This window comes from Dipteris shenzhenensis, chromosome 15 (genome assembly GCF_047967505.1).
Source record: "Dipteris shenzhenensis isolate YYH24624 ecotype China chromosome 15, Dip_SZ_1.0, whole genome shotgun sequence".
NCBI classification, from domain to species: Eukaryota; Viridiplantae; Streptophyta; class Polypodiopsida; order Gleicheniales; family Dipteridaceae; genus Dipteris; species Dipteris shenzhenensis.
The window spans coordinates 26,891,639-26,907,561 of NC_141610.1; positions in this window are offsets into that span (position 1 = coordinate 26,891,639).

The window sequence follows — 15,923 nt, forward strand, 5'->3', positions numbered from 1 at the left end:
CACATAGCTTTCAATTTTTCTCCACTGCTCCAAGTGCTTCATCTTTTCGACAATCAATTCTCAAGAAGTCTTCCACAGAGAATTAATCTACCAGCCTTTCGGAATCCTAACCCTGCCTTGCACTTGAATGGTTCCGAAGTTCTCTACCTGGACAATTTGACAATTTTTGGAAAAGGCAATTTTTTATAGTACTTGTATATCTCTGGAACCATGGCATCCCTGGATTTGTTAGGGAATCTTCTAGACGGCGACATCCCTTCTGATTTAGGTTCTTTAATTGGCATCACCTACTTGAATCTATCTAGAAACATTTTCCGTGGTCCGATTCCTGTAAGCCTTGGTAAATTATCAAATCTACAGACTTTGGATTTGTCCAATAATGCCTTGGATGGTGAGATCCCATGGAGTTTGGTTGCAATACATAGACTATCTAGTTTCGATGTTAGCAACAACCATCTTTCTGGACCAATTAGTTTAACACCTTTACCAATGCTTCCTATAAGGGCAACCTTGACTTGTGCGGGTTTCCGTTGCCATCTTGTAAGAAAAGTGGGGATGCTAACACTACAATAACAAAGAGAACATTAATCAGTTGGAAAGTTCTAGTTCCGCTTGCAGCCTGCTTGGTGGGTGTAACGTCGCTTGTAGTAGTCTTAATCACAGTTTGCTCCAGTGCATCCCCACAAGAGCTAGGATGGATTTTGCCTGTCTTGCATAGTAAGCTCTTGAATTTAACAGAAGCACATCTTCAAGCTGCAACGAATGGCTTCTGTGACAACAGTATTATTGGAGAAGGAGGTTCCAGCATTGTATACAAGGGCATTTTGCCCGATGGTAAAGCTATTACTGTAAAGACACTAAGAGCATTGGAGCATGAACCCAAAATGTATAGAATCTTCACGGCAGAATGCCAAACCTTGGGTAAGGTCTGGCATAGAAATTTGGTAAGGATACTTGGCAGTGTTGCGAATTCTACCATAAAGGCATTGATCTTAGAATTCATACCTAATGGGAACCCGGATAAGCACTTGCATGACAAGGTGACATGTGAGCTAGATTTCTTTACGATCAAGACTTCTTCCCCAATTGATGTACATGGGAGGGACACAGAGAGGGTATAGAGGGAGGGAGGCAAGGTAGAGGGAGGGAGGGAGGCAAATGGCAGAGCCTAAGGTCCAACAATTCATTGAAGTCCTAAAATCTCATGGATAATGATTTCTTATTGTAGTAGCAGTGCCATTAAGCGATTGTAAAAGATACTGCAAAGATAGTCCCAAATCATTCAAGTTAGCAATAACATGAAATCTAGACTAGTCAAAGCCTCTCATTGGAGGATCATGGTTTTTCACAAGGAAAGTGAGCAGTTGAGTATAGTTCTCCGAGTGGAGGACGTTTCACAAGACAGAGGTTGTCTTCATCTTGCTACAAGCAGTCTTCAATAGTACCATGAAAAGATAATAGTGCCATGAAATACTTAGCCTAGAAAACTTTCAACCATAACATTCACAAATCTGTATACTCCATCAACGAGCTACATCTTCGATGATCTCTTATCATCCTAACGTAGAGTCACACATGATTGTGGATTATTACATAGCCCTTGGAGTGTAGCTGAGTGGATACTTATTCGCTCTACAATGTATATATGCTTGTGAACTTTAGTGGTTTTGCAACACAAGCAATGGCTTCTCGTGAGCAACCAGAAACTTAAAGTAGAAAATCATAGACCTATTTGATCTATGTATTTATCGAAGCTCCATTGCTTCCTTGCCAGCCATCTGTGTATTTATCGAGGGAGGGACGCGAATGGCACAGAAGCAATATCCAAACCGACTTGAAGAGAATGAACAATCCAAGACCGTACAAGCACACTCGAACATTAACATCTCTCATTCTTCTTTCAATAAAAATCTCTCATTCTTCCACCATAACTTGGCAGGATGCATCATCACTAGCTGGGATTGGCGCTCCAGCCAAAAGCACTATTTTGTGTAGGAATGGCATGCTAAATTTTGAAATGATGGTGAAGAATATAGAATGGCATTGAAACTACCCTTCAGAAGATCTCCCAATTCCTCCGTCCAAGAAAACAACGTATTTAGAGCAAGAGGTTGAGGTGTGATCTAACATGTGGGGATGATGAAGGCAATTGGAAACATCAAGACGAGGTGGAAGATCCTACCTTCAAGAGCGCAGTCGTGATGTCCTGTGCAGTGACAGCTGGCGATGGTCAAAAGCGTACCAAGAGCAAGCACTAAACCCGCTCGCTCTACTTCCTTGCGAGCCTCATCTCTACCAGCTTTGGCAACAATCGTCAGTGTGAGAGGACTCTGACGCGATGGGTTTGTGGGCTGAACTTTGAACAAAGATAGCTTCTTTGCTATTGCTTGAGGTCTGGCCGAAGGCAATCGGATTGAAGAAGCCGATCCGATGCTACCGGAACTGAGGGAGGGAGGCAGGGTGGCAGAGCGAGGGAGGGAGGGAGGCTAGCGAGGGAGGGAGCGAGGTGAGGGAGGGAGGCGAGCGAGGGAGGGAGGGAGGGAGGGAGGGAGGGAGAGAGGCAGAGCGAGGGAGGGAGGGAGGGAGAGAGGGAGAGAGGCAGAGCGAGGGAGCAAGGGAGGGAGGGAGAGAGGCAGAGTGAGGGAGCAAGGGAGGGAGGGAGAGAGGCAAAGCGAGGGAGCGAGGGAGGGAGAGAGGGAGGGAGGGAGGGAGGGAGGCAACAGAGCGAGGGAGCAAGGGAGGGAGGGTCCTTAAGAAAATGAAAGGCCAATAGACCCCTTTCATCGACGAAAGGGGTCTATTAGCCTTTCATTTTCATGAGAGCTTAAGAAAATTAAAGGCTAGTAGACCCCTTTCGTCAATGAAAGGGGTCTATTGGCCTTTAATTTTCTTGAGGGCTTAAGGGCTCTCATGAAAATGAAAGGCCAATAGACCCCTTTCCTCGACGAAAGGGGTCTATTGGCCTTTCATTTTCTTAAGGGCTCTCATGAAAATTAAAGGCCAATAGACCCCTTTCATTGACGAAAGGGGTCTATTGGCCTTTAATTTTCTTAAGGGCTCTCATAAAAATTAAAGTTCACATTGATATTTGTAGAAATATGCATCCCTCTTCCATGATAAAGAACACCTTTGCTAGCAAGGGACCACCACATGTCCTCGACCGACCCAAGTACTTAACCTTGCCTCTTTATTAGCTATCTTTATTAGCTAGCACTCCTTACCACACAAAAATTCATTTATTTTATCGTTTTTATTATTTCAAATCATTACAATCAATGCGTTTATTTTATTCACCATGACGGGACGACATACTGGCTATAGAAATGCTACCAAACTATGATGTTAATAGGAACCATGACTTATAATGATTATCATACGAATTCGATTGCTAATGAGAATGCAGCAATGATGAGTGATCATTTAATTAAACATCATTACTGTGTGAGGTTGATAATTTTTCATAATTGTTTTTTTAAATTAAAAAAAATAGAGCCCAATAAATCCCTTTTATCGACATACAATTAAATATCTTTTTGATTAATATTCAATTAATGATAGCGGCCAATAGACCCCTTTTGGGGAAAATAAATTTTATTTATTGTTAATGGAAGATAGAGGCCAATAGAGCCCTTTTGGAGAAAATAATTAAACATAGAGGCCAATAGACCCCTTTCGTCAACAAAAGGGGTCTATTAGCCTCTATATTTAATTAATGGTTCATGAAAGATAGAGGCCCATAGACCCTTTTGTCGATGAAAGGGATCTATTGTCCTTTACCTTTCATTAATAATTGATAAAAGATAGAGTCCAATAGACCCCTTTCATCGACGAAACAGTCTTTTAATGAAAGGGGTCTATGGGCCTCTATCTTTCATAAATAATTGATGAAAGATAGAGTCCAATAAACCCCTTTCATCAATGAAATAGTCTTTTGGCATATTTTTAACATCATAATTTATATTTAAAAGGTTAGAGATGTGCTGACCAACCATTTCTTGTTCACCACAATTATAATTTATATCTATCTATCAACTTTAAAATACTTATATCAAATTGTCAGAATGAATATGTAGCAATAATGAAATGTCATTGCTAGCGAGAATGGCTTGCAATAAGTCCCATACGTGTCAAAGAAAGGTTGGGGATTAAAAGGTCTAAGAGTCCATGGTATTATAGTATTGTTGTTAACAAATGATGGCTAAAATTTACATCATGGTTCAATACCATTGTCACACTTGTGCCGACTTTCACAAGACCTATCTTACCAAGTTGTGAGTATAAACAATGGGTAGTGTGTGCAAAGCATTTGTGAGCAACTTTTCTTACGGCAAACTCTTGTTTCAAATGAGTTCTTGAAATGGACACTCTACTCTTGATCTCACCCTTTGGACTTCATCTCATTGAGTTGCACAGCTCAACCATTCTATTCTTATGGAATCTATCACAATTCAAAATGAGGATAAATCTTTGCATATGTTTGTTCGCACTTCCGTAGGTAGAGGAGTGTTGTCAGAGATGGTGCTTGCTAGCCATTTTCAATTCACACTTGGGTCCATATCTGCCCATCAGCACTTTGGTGATAATGGGTCTGATTTGACAATGGAGCTGCAATCCGAAGTCCATGACGATGGATACAAAATGTTTCCCCTTGATGCGTAGTTTGGTGATATTTTCACCGTGAAGGGAGAAAGATTCAAGCTTGATGACAATGAACTTCAGAAGACTCTAGTGCACGAAAACAAAAAATATTTCTACTCTATTTGCAACAAAAATGATGAGGCAAGGAAACGTGATTCAGCTAGCAACATTGAGAATGACAAACAACATAGTGTCATTGAGATTATTACGCAACTACCTATAAAGAGCAGATTACGTGAGGCCTATGAGAAGGTTGAAATGCACGTCACTGTGGATGAGTTGCCTTCTACTTATGATGGTGATGTTTTCTTTGAGCTACCAGCTACTTCACTGAAACATCGCACAAAAGGTACAGAGTCAAAATTTGATGGTCATGTTTGGAGTGATCCTATTACAACAAATATAGTATTTCCTGGTGTGGTTCATAGAAAGGAATGTGGAGGTCACCTCCGTTGTATAAATGCAACTTGTGGTTATAAAAAAAGAATTAGGATAGAGAATGAGATACAATGGGATGGGAGATTGATTAGAGTGGCCCCAGCAAATGTGTCAATTGAATCATATGGCTCCTTATCATGTATACATTGTGGTCATCCACCAATTTGCTTAGAGAGATGTTACTGTGAAATGTTACTCTACATGCCAGAATGTAGAGATGGTGTGAATCTTACTCATGCAGTCATACATCATGGCCATCATAATCATCCCATTGGAGATGGTTTGACTAGGAGAACAAAGGATGCCATTAAAACCAAAGTTTCTGAAATGGTGAGGGTTGGTGGTGCTGTATGCCCTAAAGGGATACAAAATATAATTGTCCAAGACATTATTATGGAAACTTTATTGTCTAAAAAAGTGCAAGATGGGATTAAGATGTCGGATGTTGAGCTACAAGATTTGCTAAAACAATGTGAACCTTTGCTCGACAAAAGAAGGTAATTACCATAATATTTGTTATTGCATTGGTTTATTAAATTATGTTATTAACAATGAATATTGACCAACTTTATGTCTGTGTATAGATTATCAAGATGGATTGAGGAGGGTCGACGTGACTCTCGACCTGTGTCAGATGGGCTAGATGGAATTTTATACTTGAAAAGATATTGTAGATATATTATTTCCAAACTGTAGTGTTTCCAGGACAATTGCAACATAGTTCATTCAACACGTGTCATGTATCTGAAATGTCTACCCAAGGTTCTGGTTCAGGGGTTGATTTGGTAAATAAAATGAGACCTAGAGGAGAATTGGGTCATTTTTGGGTGTTGTTTGACTTTGTGAAGCGAATGAAAGATTAGACTACCATGGCTTGCCATGTGTATAATCCTTTTATCCAAGAGTTGCAAACAATTGCAACTTGTGACTTCAAGGTGGAAGATATTGATGCACAAATTCTATTTTGGGATACTCTCAACAAAGTAATGGTTTCAAAAGGGTTTGACAATGCTGAATTCAAAGGGTTCATGGCAGATGAGGCCCAAGCCAACTAGAGAGCTATACGTGCCACTTTCAATGGTGGCCCTGACAATATAATGGAAGGGAAAGAGTGTTCTTGCCTTTTCCATTGGGAGCAAAGTCTTCATTCCCATGCAAAGGCATGTATAAAAGTTGGTAGCCAAGAGGAATTTAAAATCCGATGTAGACGCTAGAAGGATGCCTCTACAAAGCAAGCTACAGAAGTCGAAATGAGAAGCCTAAGGGCATGGTGGAATGCAGGCCATGCAAGTGATTCAGACTTGTCACGGCTTGAAACTTGGTTTGCATGGTGGCATGCTATGCTTTCCCATTGGGGCCACTACATTATAGAGGTTGGTTTTGTATTTCTCTTGAATTTTTGATGCTGGGAATAGCCAAGAGGCTTTACAAGGCTGGAATAAAGTGCACAATGATAAAAAATAGTCGAATAGGCTTTACAATGATGGCATGTGTGTGTGAAATGAAATCATGTGCTATCTTCCCACTAATCAATCGACAATGCCTTTGAACACTCTAAAGTCTGCTCATTGAATTGATGAACGTCAAGTTTTAGGTAATGTGATGATGTGAAACTGTATGTGAATGTAGGGAGTGACTCTAAGTAGGAACTAGTTGGGAATTTTAGGCATGGCGTAGATTAGCAACTTGGAGAAATTCAAAGCGTCTCCTCTATGTTGATCTAGTCTACTCTGATCTAGATCTATACCAACCATCGATCGATGAAAGAAGAGCAAATAATTTCTTTTCTTTGGTTCTTTTTGTGTTAGGTTAGATGCATCGATGTAGAGGCTGATGTGCATGTAGGAACTGGGTTTGTTGGTGGCGGCGAGGCTCAAAAGTAAGTGATACTTGCATCAAAATGTTTGTGTGATGTGAATAGAACACAAAAAATCAAGCAATTTTTCTTTTTGGAGCACCCTTTAATCTTTCCTAGATCAAGAGATACGACTTGATCTAAGTGGAGGGGCAAAAAGGGTGCAAAGTGATCAATGATGATGTGGCACTCAAGGTCACATGCAGAAAAGAAGACTGTGCCTATGGAGCGACAGTGCCTAGGAAGCACTGTGTGATGATGGTGCTTGCAGAGGGTCAGTGACACATGGCACTACTGAGGTGGTAGGACGACATGGTAACTGAGCTGGCAGGTGATGTGGCCTGATGACATGTCATTGATGATATGTCTGATGACATGGCAACTGAGCTGGCAAGTGACATGGATTAATGACATGTTAGTGATGATGTGTCTGATGATGTGGTAGTTGAGCTGGCAGGTGACGTGTCAGATAAGCCGGGGATAAGCCTACATGGGAGTGATAAGGCTAGGTGCCATATGGCAGGCGGTGGTGATTGCTGACGTGGCACAATAAAGTGTCACGTGGCACTTCGGTGACCAAGCCTAAGGGGTGTGACCTTGAGGATAAGGTTGGGTGTCTTTTGTGTCATGTGTGAGCTGTCGAAATCTTGGAGATTTCGATGGAATCTTGCAAAGATTTTGTTGATGGTGCCATTTGTAGAGGGCACGTAGAAGGCACTGGAAGCCTTGGGTGTGCATGTCACTATAGAGAACTGACGCCCACTGCCCGCTGGGACTAATTATTCATATGAGGCTGTGGGTGCCCGTATGAACCATGCTATCGATGGTGGAGAGAGCCGTTGTAGTCGCTTGTATGAAGGTGCCTTGATGTATGGAGTCGAGGTGCTATAGAGTCGCTAGAGTTCGGTTGTTTGGACATTGTTGCCAAGAAGCTTGATGGAGCCATGTGGTAGGCATGGACGCGGGAGTCTATCGTCATGCAGTCATGTAGGGGCTCATTATTTTGGAGCTCCTGCAAGACCTTTAGAGTGAAGCTTGGCATAGTCATTGCTAGCAGAGGTCGTCTGTAAGCGAGAAGCTTGTTGGAGACCCATCCGTCGGTGGAGGAAGTTGTAGCCTGTGCATTGTCAGAAGGCCTTAGGAGGGGCTAAGGTCCATCGTGGATTAATAGTTATGCTCGAGCACTCACTACAAAAGGTAGTTCGCCGTGTCCCTTCGTTGTAGTGCCTTTGCATGCAGTAGGCATTGGGGCTAGCTGAAGGCTATGGGAGGAGCTAAAAGCTAGCTGCTGGAGTTGAAGGAGCTGCTCTCGCTATGTGCCTTCAACAGTCGTTGGGAGCTACTGAGTAGTTTGCCATCGGAGCTATAGAGCTATTGGTAGGACGACCTATAGTTGCCTACTCATAGAAGCTCGTTGTGGCTAGCATAAACTGTTGTTGATCTGTTGAGGTAAGGAGTCGTATATGCTACTGTTATGAGCTTAGAGTTATTGTCGATTTGCCATAGGCGCTCTTATTTGATGGAGGAGCTCATCTTGTAGGTGGCTTTAGAGCTTGTAGTAGTTGCTTGAAGGCTTTGTTTATAGTAGCAAGCTGTAGGGTAGCTATGTAGATGTTGCTTCTCTCACACAAACTTCGGCAAAAAACTCACTCAAATAAGAGATCTCTCTCAATGACGAAATTCTCTCAAAGATCTCTCTCTCAGACTAGTGAATACTCTCACTCTCTCGTAGCAGAATTCAAAGTCTCTCAATGAAAACTGAATGAACATAATTCTCTATCACTCAATGGACGGAATTAATGGACGAAAATTCCTCTCACATCATGAATGGAACTGAATGGAATTTTCCTTCTCCTGACGGAAGTGAACTTGCACAAAGAACACTTAAGAGAACCTCTCGATCTCTCAATCAATCACACTCTTTCATATGGATTGCAATGCCTCAACGGAAGGCAAGGCAACTCTGATACCATGACAAAACATGAAGAGGGGAGAGGAGAAGAATGGAGATGAGGAGAGAGGGCACAGCTAGAGGGCACACCACAAATGACTAACTATACACTAGATTTAGTTGAAAATGTAGAATATATACAAACCCATTTAGGGGGTTAGGGTTAGGGCATCTAACCCTTTCCTTTATAGCACTCTATAAGTGTTAGTGTTATTCACATGTAATCACATGATGTTGAGTGTGGTCTCTCAACAACAAGGGGAGTAGGTGCCTAGAGTAATGAATGTGCTATGATACCAATGTTGGGGGCGGGAAGTAATGGAATGAGAATGAAGTGTAAAGGGAGCAAACAACAAACTGAAGCAAGAATGAAATACTGCTCAAAAGGATAAGAGGAAAATACCAAGGGTGGCCTATATGGCCCCCAAGTCAACCATATGGTTGACAAAGAAGTCAACTCATAGAGTTAACTTAACCTACAAGGCTCATACCAAGGCTAAGTGTTAACATCTCTCTCTCTCTCTCTCTCTCTCTCTCTCTCTCTCTCTCTCTCTCTCTCTCTCTGAGTGACATAATGCAACACCTTTCTAGGGGAGTGACATTTCAGTGACCAACTGAGTGGAAGAGATTCGAGGGGCTACAGGTGACTATGGGATCTATGATGATTTGGAGTAAGCCCTCGTCCCCATTAGATTATACAGGTAGAGTTAGGAATGACTCCTAACCAGGTTGATGCCATCTTTCAGATAGTGACATTCCTCTACAAAACTAGGCCTTACCCCAATGGAAACTACCGAGGCTAGCATTAGAGTCTTCCAAGCGACTCACAAAGAGTGGTGTTGATATAGCATGGCATACACACGGGTATCCATAGGGTATGGTAGTCATGGCATTCAGATGGATAGGCTTCCCCCCTTCCAATACAGCATGGATGCACCACCCGAGATGATCCCATGAGATGCGATCTACTGTATCATACGGTTGGATCTCCTACAGCTTCATACGTCTAGGGCTTGGGGGGAGAGGAGTTCCCCACCAAGATCCAGTTCTACCATGACCACTTCCTGAGGGTCTCAGAGCAAGGTCTCATCATGAGACCTTAGTACCTCGAGGACATGAGAGTCTCACATGCACTGAGAATCGCCATTGGGTAGTTGTGAGTGATGTCACATCAGTTGAGGATTGAGGCAAGGAGAGCTGCAGGCATACTCAGAAAGTAGAGGATTCGCAAACTATGCCAGATGGGGGAGATCGAGACAGAGGAGCACTTTCTCTGTGTTTGCCCAGTCTACCATGAGATCCAAGGGCGATATCACTACCTCTTTCAGGAGGGACATGGCTTTGGTCCTCTTACATGGTTGATCCATTTTCTTGACCAAGTTTGTGTTGGGCTTTATGTAATGAGATAGAGATATACAAATGCGATAGACCAAAGAGCAGCAGGAGGCGATGCCACTGGTCATCGAGATTGACCAACCATAGACACATGTGATAGACTTCTATGCATCTAAGTTAGCTACTGAGGAGGATGAGTGAGAGGAGCTCGATGAGATGAGAGCATCATGGTTTAGTAGTGAGAGCCACTGCCACGGTAGTGTGTGAAGAGAGGCACACACTCCACACATGGCAGGAGAGTCGCTAAAGCACTCATGATCGATATCCGGTCTATTTCAGTCCTCCTAAGAGGAGACTGTTAGAGACGAGGGGTCACCCTTAATGTAGCCCATCGAATATGGAGATCAAGGAGACCACGCCCTCCGCCATCTCGAGAGGTAGCTCGACAGACATAGATACGAGAGCTCCTCACATCCCATCAAAGAGCCACTTGGATATATGGAGCCTGGGCATATACTAGGAGTGTTAGCTCTGGGAAATTGATTCTATTTTGCTAATTTGCTCACTAGTTTAGCACTTTAGCTTTTAGCAAGGGCCCTAGTGAGCCCTTTGCTTTAGCCCATGGCGGCTTATATTAGTTACTTTTGGTCTTGTACTTTCTCATAGGCCTGCGAGACCTCTTGCAGACGTTAATACATCTCTCTCTCTCTCTCTCTCTCTCTCTCTCTCTCTCTCTCTCTCTCTCTCTCGTCGTGGAGCCGACGAAGTGCAACCCACTACTTGCCATCTATTCACTACGTGAAATGTGTGGGCTGCACTTCGTTGGCTCCACAACTGAAAAGCACAAGATCACGAGGGCCTCCAAATAGAGCATTTTGCACATGGGCAAGAGGTTTTAGCCCTGATTCTTGCACATATGTCCATTTTGATCTAATCATTCAGTCCAAAGGTAAAATCATAAACTTTCATTACACTTTCTTTGAACTTATCAGTGTATTCTGCCACTAATAAATTTCTTTGATGAAGGTTTCGATACTAATCCCAAGCTCAGGATGCTTTGTCAGGAGGTAAGAAGTGTTTTCTAAATTCTTTTTTAAACCCCTCCCAAGTAGTGGACACCACTCCATCTTTTTACTATTTTATCCACCATCTATCCGCTGCCTCATCAAACATGTGGGTGGCCTCACAAATTTTCTTGATATAATTTTTGATTTCACAAATGGCAAAGGCCTCGTCCCATTTTCTGTAACTAGGTCTCTAGTTTGTCACGGCTTCCCACCAGCATGGAGCACCAACTCTATCGTACTAATACACAAATCAGGAGACCCCATGGACATTGGGAATTATCGCACCCTCATGATTGGCCACACATTGGCCAAGATCTATGGATCGATACTAGAGAGGGAGATCAGCAATCATACAAGGGCACGGGTGTAGTGAGCACTAGGGCAGGCAAGATTTAGGAGGCAACACTCTCCTCTAGACCACATTTTCACTTTGAGGGTTGTCATTGAGGAGGCGAGGTTCAGCTATCAGACTTTCGAAAGGCTTTAGACACTGTCCCACGATCCCGTATGATTGACTACAAGAGATGCAGATTCTAGAGACATTGATCTAGGGTGTGATGAGCTTATACGAGTCAATTAGAGGTAGGTCCGTGCTCTAGGTGATAGTCTATCAGATTAGATCGAGAGCACAATTGGAGTGAAGCAGGGCTGCCCTCTCTCAATGACTCTCTTTGGACTCTACATCGATGAGATCCCATCTTTCATAGATCGCCTAGGGGGCAAGGGTTCATTACTAGGCGATCTCCTCATACAGATATTGTTATACGCTGATGATATGGTCCTTATATCCTCTTTGGCGAAGGGGCTGCAAAGAGATCTGGAGGCATTAGAGGTGTTTTGCAGATAGAGAGACCTGACGGTCAACCTTGAGAAAACTAAAGTTATGATCTTCAACACCTCACGAGCAGTGATTTGCCGACTTAGTTTCACCTATCATGGTGAGCAAGTGGAGATAGTGCAGTGTTCATGATGGCCCATGTAGCCCAGTCATGGCTCACATGAGAGCGTAGTGCTTTGTCTAGACTAGAGCAATAGTGCTTCCAGGCACACTTCAAGGATCCACCAATGAAGGGCTAGCTTTTTGACACATTGGTGCGATCGACTACCATGTATGCAGCACCCTTTTGGGGATACAATCTTCCAAGGACAAACTGGAGGAGCTTCAAGTGGCTACAGGTGACGATGGGGTCCAGGATGATTTGATGTAAGCCCTCAGTCCCACATTAGATAGTACAGGCATAGTTCGCCATGACACCTCTCCAGGTTGATGCCATCTTTTAAACAGTGACGTTCCTCCACAGAGTCTAGGACTTACCCCACTGGAGACTTCCGAGGTTGGCCCTAGAGTCATCTAGATAGCTAGCAGAGAGCAGGGCAGACAAAAGGTATGCAGACATATCTACATGGCTTGCTAGGCATGATATCTAGATGGACAGGCTTCCCCCCTTTCAATATAGCATGGATGTGCCTCCTGAGTCGATCCCATGAGATGAGATCAACCGTATCATACAATTAGACCTCCTCCAGCTTCATACATCTCGGACTTAGGGGGAGGACCAAGAGCTCCCCACTAATACCCAGTTTTACCACGACCACTTCTTGAGAGTATCAAATGAGGGATTCATCATCAGACCCCAGTATCTTGAGGATAGAGGAGTCTCCCATGCACTGAGGATTGCCATTGGTCAGATGCAAGTTTCATCCCATCAGCTGAGGATCGAGGCTAGGAGAGCATCACGTATACCCAAAGAGTAGAGGGTCTATAGGCTATGTACACTGGGGTCAGTTGAGACAGAGGAGCATTTTCTTTGTGTTTGCCTAGCCTACTATGAGATCTGGGGGTGCTACCATTGACTAGGTCTATTATCTAATAGAGATGCATCGGCAAATGGAGACACTACTATGATAGAACATAGAGCAGTAGGGGATGTCCAGATCACCACAAGACATAGAGGATGATGCACAACAACGTGTCATAGACTTCTATACATTTGAGTCAGCCCCAAGACATAGTGGAGTGGAACAGGAGGAGCTAGCCAACATGAGATTAGTCTGGATCAACAGAGCAACTGACATGCATAAAGTCAATGAAGGACGTGCAAATTGAGTGTTAAAAGAGATGAATGAAGTCACAAAGAAGCATATGAAGGACAAAGATGATGAAAAAAGTGAAAGCAGCAAATCATCAGACACCAGTGATAGTGAGCGTGGAAGAAGCAAGATGAGACATCAAAGGAAGAAGAAGCAACATGTGAAGACTTCAGTACGATGACATCATGACACTGCTCCTTCACATGAGTCCAGTGATGAAGGCAATGTGGGAAAGGCCATCTTGAAAGCACTCAAGCTTCGTGATAAGAAGAAGCCTGGTAAGATTAATCGCAAAACTTTTTTGTTTCCAAAATATGATGGGAAAAGAGATGGACAAGCTTGACTTGCATGGATTAATTCTTTCAGTCAATACTTTTTGGGAGAATAGTACGAAGAGATCGAGAAGCCTTTTCTAGCTACCTATGACGACTGCTTTATGGAAGACTTACCCCCTAGCCTACCTCAATCTAGACCTGAGGATCATAAGATTGACCTTATTCCAGGTAGCGCACCACCATGTAAATCACCATATAGGCACAATCCTACTGAGTAGCAAGAGATTCAATCCCAAATAGAAGATCTTTTGGCTAGAGGCCTAATTCGACCTAGTAGCTCACCATTTGGGGCACCCGTTCTTCTTGTCAAGAAGAAAAATGGAACTTGTCGAATGTGCATCGATTATCGTGCCTTAAATAAAATCACAGTGAAAAATCGATACCCCATTCCGAGAGATGATGATCTAGTCGACAAGTTGAAAGGATCCACAATCTTTAGCAAGATCGATCTTAAGTCTGGATAGAGGGATGCAGAGACCACATGCGCAACAGAGAGTCCTCATAGTACACTCAATTGAGGTCTGACCTATCACAGCTTTTCTCAGGGGGGACCAACAGAGACGAGTCACTTTGGACATAGCTCAGAGAGTTCAAAGAGCGAGGAGACCACGTCCCCCATCGTAGTGCAAGATAGCTCAATAGACATAGATACGAGACATCTTCGTAGCCCACCAGAGAGAGACTTCAATTTGTGATTTGGTTTCTAAGTCCCAGCGTGGAGACTAACTTGTTTTTCAGTTTGTGCTTGATACTTGATAGATTGATCTGGTCCACTATGCAGTTGCAGTTGACTATTTCTATTCATCATTATGATTTGTTAGCATAGATTAGTACTCACCAAGGGTCCTAGTGTGCCCTTTGCTTCAACCCACTGAGGCTTGTATGAGTTTGCTTTTTTGTGTACTTTGTCACATAGGCATGCAAGGCCTCCCGTGGACGTTAATACATCTCTCTCTCTCTCTCTCTCTCTCTCTCTCTCTCTCACACGCACACACACACACACACACACACACTCATGCACACACGCATGCACACTTTTTTTTGTAAGAAACCAATTTCAGTAAAGAGGAATGTGCATTCATAGTTGTCTCAAAGTGGAACAGCTACTAGTCATAAAATAGAAATACTAATAAAATACGTCTAACTAGGCCAGGGGAAGGTCTTTAAGAGAATCCGTATCTTGGAGAGACCGATGCAAGGATGAATGAAAGAAATGATATATCAACATCCACTAAAGGGTGCCCGTATGATCCATACTCAGTAGAGAGCCCACCAAAAAAAGAAGTGAGCATAGTCTCGTTTAGAGGCATATCGACTAAACAACCAAAACTAGCAATCAAAAGTAATCCTAAGTTACAAGTAGGGCAAACCAAGGAAGCAATATGTCGGGTAGCGAGTAAAGATCCCACAAGTAATGTCTGAACCAAAGAGAGCACCACAAGAAAGCCCACTATTTGAGAGGAAGTTTGTTGTTCTAGATTCATTGTCTTAAACTTGTCAAGATCCCAAAAAAGATTTCCATGCTGTTGGATCCATGGTTGTGGAAGCAAGAGATAAGATTTCTTCACAAAGAGATCTACAAATGAAAAAGGGATGTAACCTAGAAGTGCCATATCAAACTTTCGACCCACATAGTAGTGAGAATGCACCAAATAGACCTATGATGCAAACCCAAACAGTACTATCTCTCGGCTTGAGGAAAAAAGCAGTTTGTGGAAATAAAACAGTGCAGCCTTGATCATCCATCATATCCTAAATGTAGAAACACCCAAACAATGCAAGAAATACGCCTTTCCAGGTTGAAGATGGCCAAAGGGGAAACAAAGAGCCAGCTCCAATGAATGTTGTGCGAAATGGAGGGAATTGCTTGGATCTAGAGGGCGACTAGACCAATGCAAATAAGCCAAAAGATGTTGCCAATCATAAATCAAGTGAGAGGAAAAAGGATAGCCATGAATATGACCATGCATGTGCCTAAAAAGAACATCACAGTTAGCAGGAATCCAATGGCCAAAAGCATGTGTGTGGATAGAGTCAATCATACAAGAAAGTATAATAGCCCATTGCTAATGTTGCTCTAAAAAGGAGAGCATGTGGCCTTGTGAACTTACAAATGAATGTGAATATTGAGAATGTTCAAATCCTCATGCATCTTGGGTAAGCAAACATAATTGTATTTGAGAAGACAGAGCGCCTTACGATAATGCTTGGTG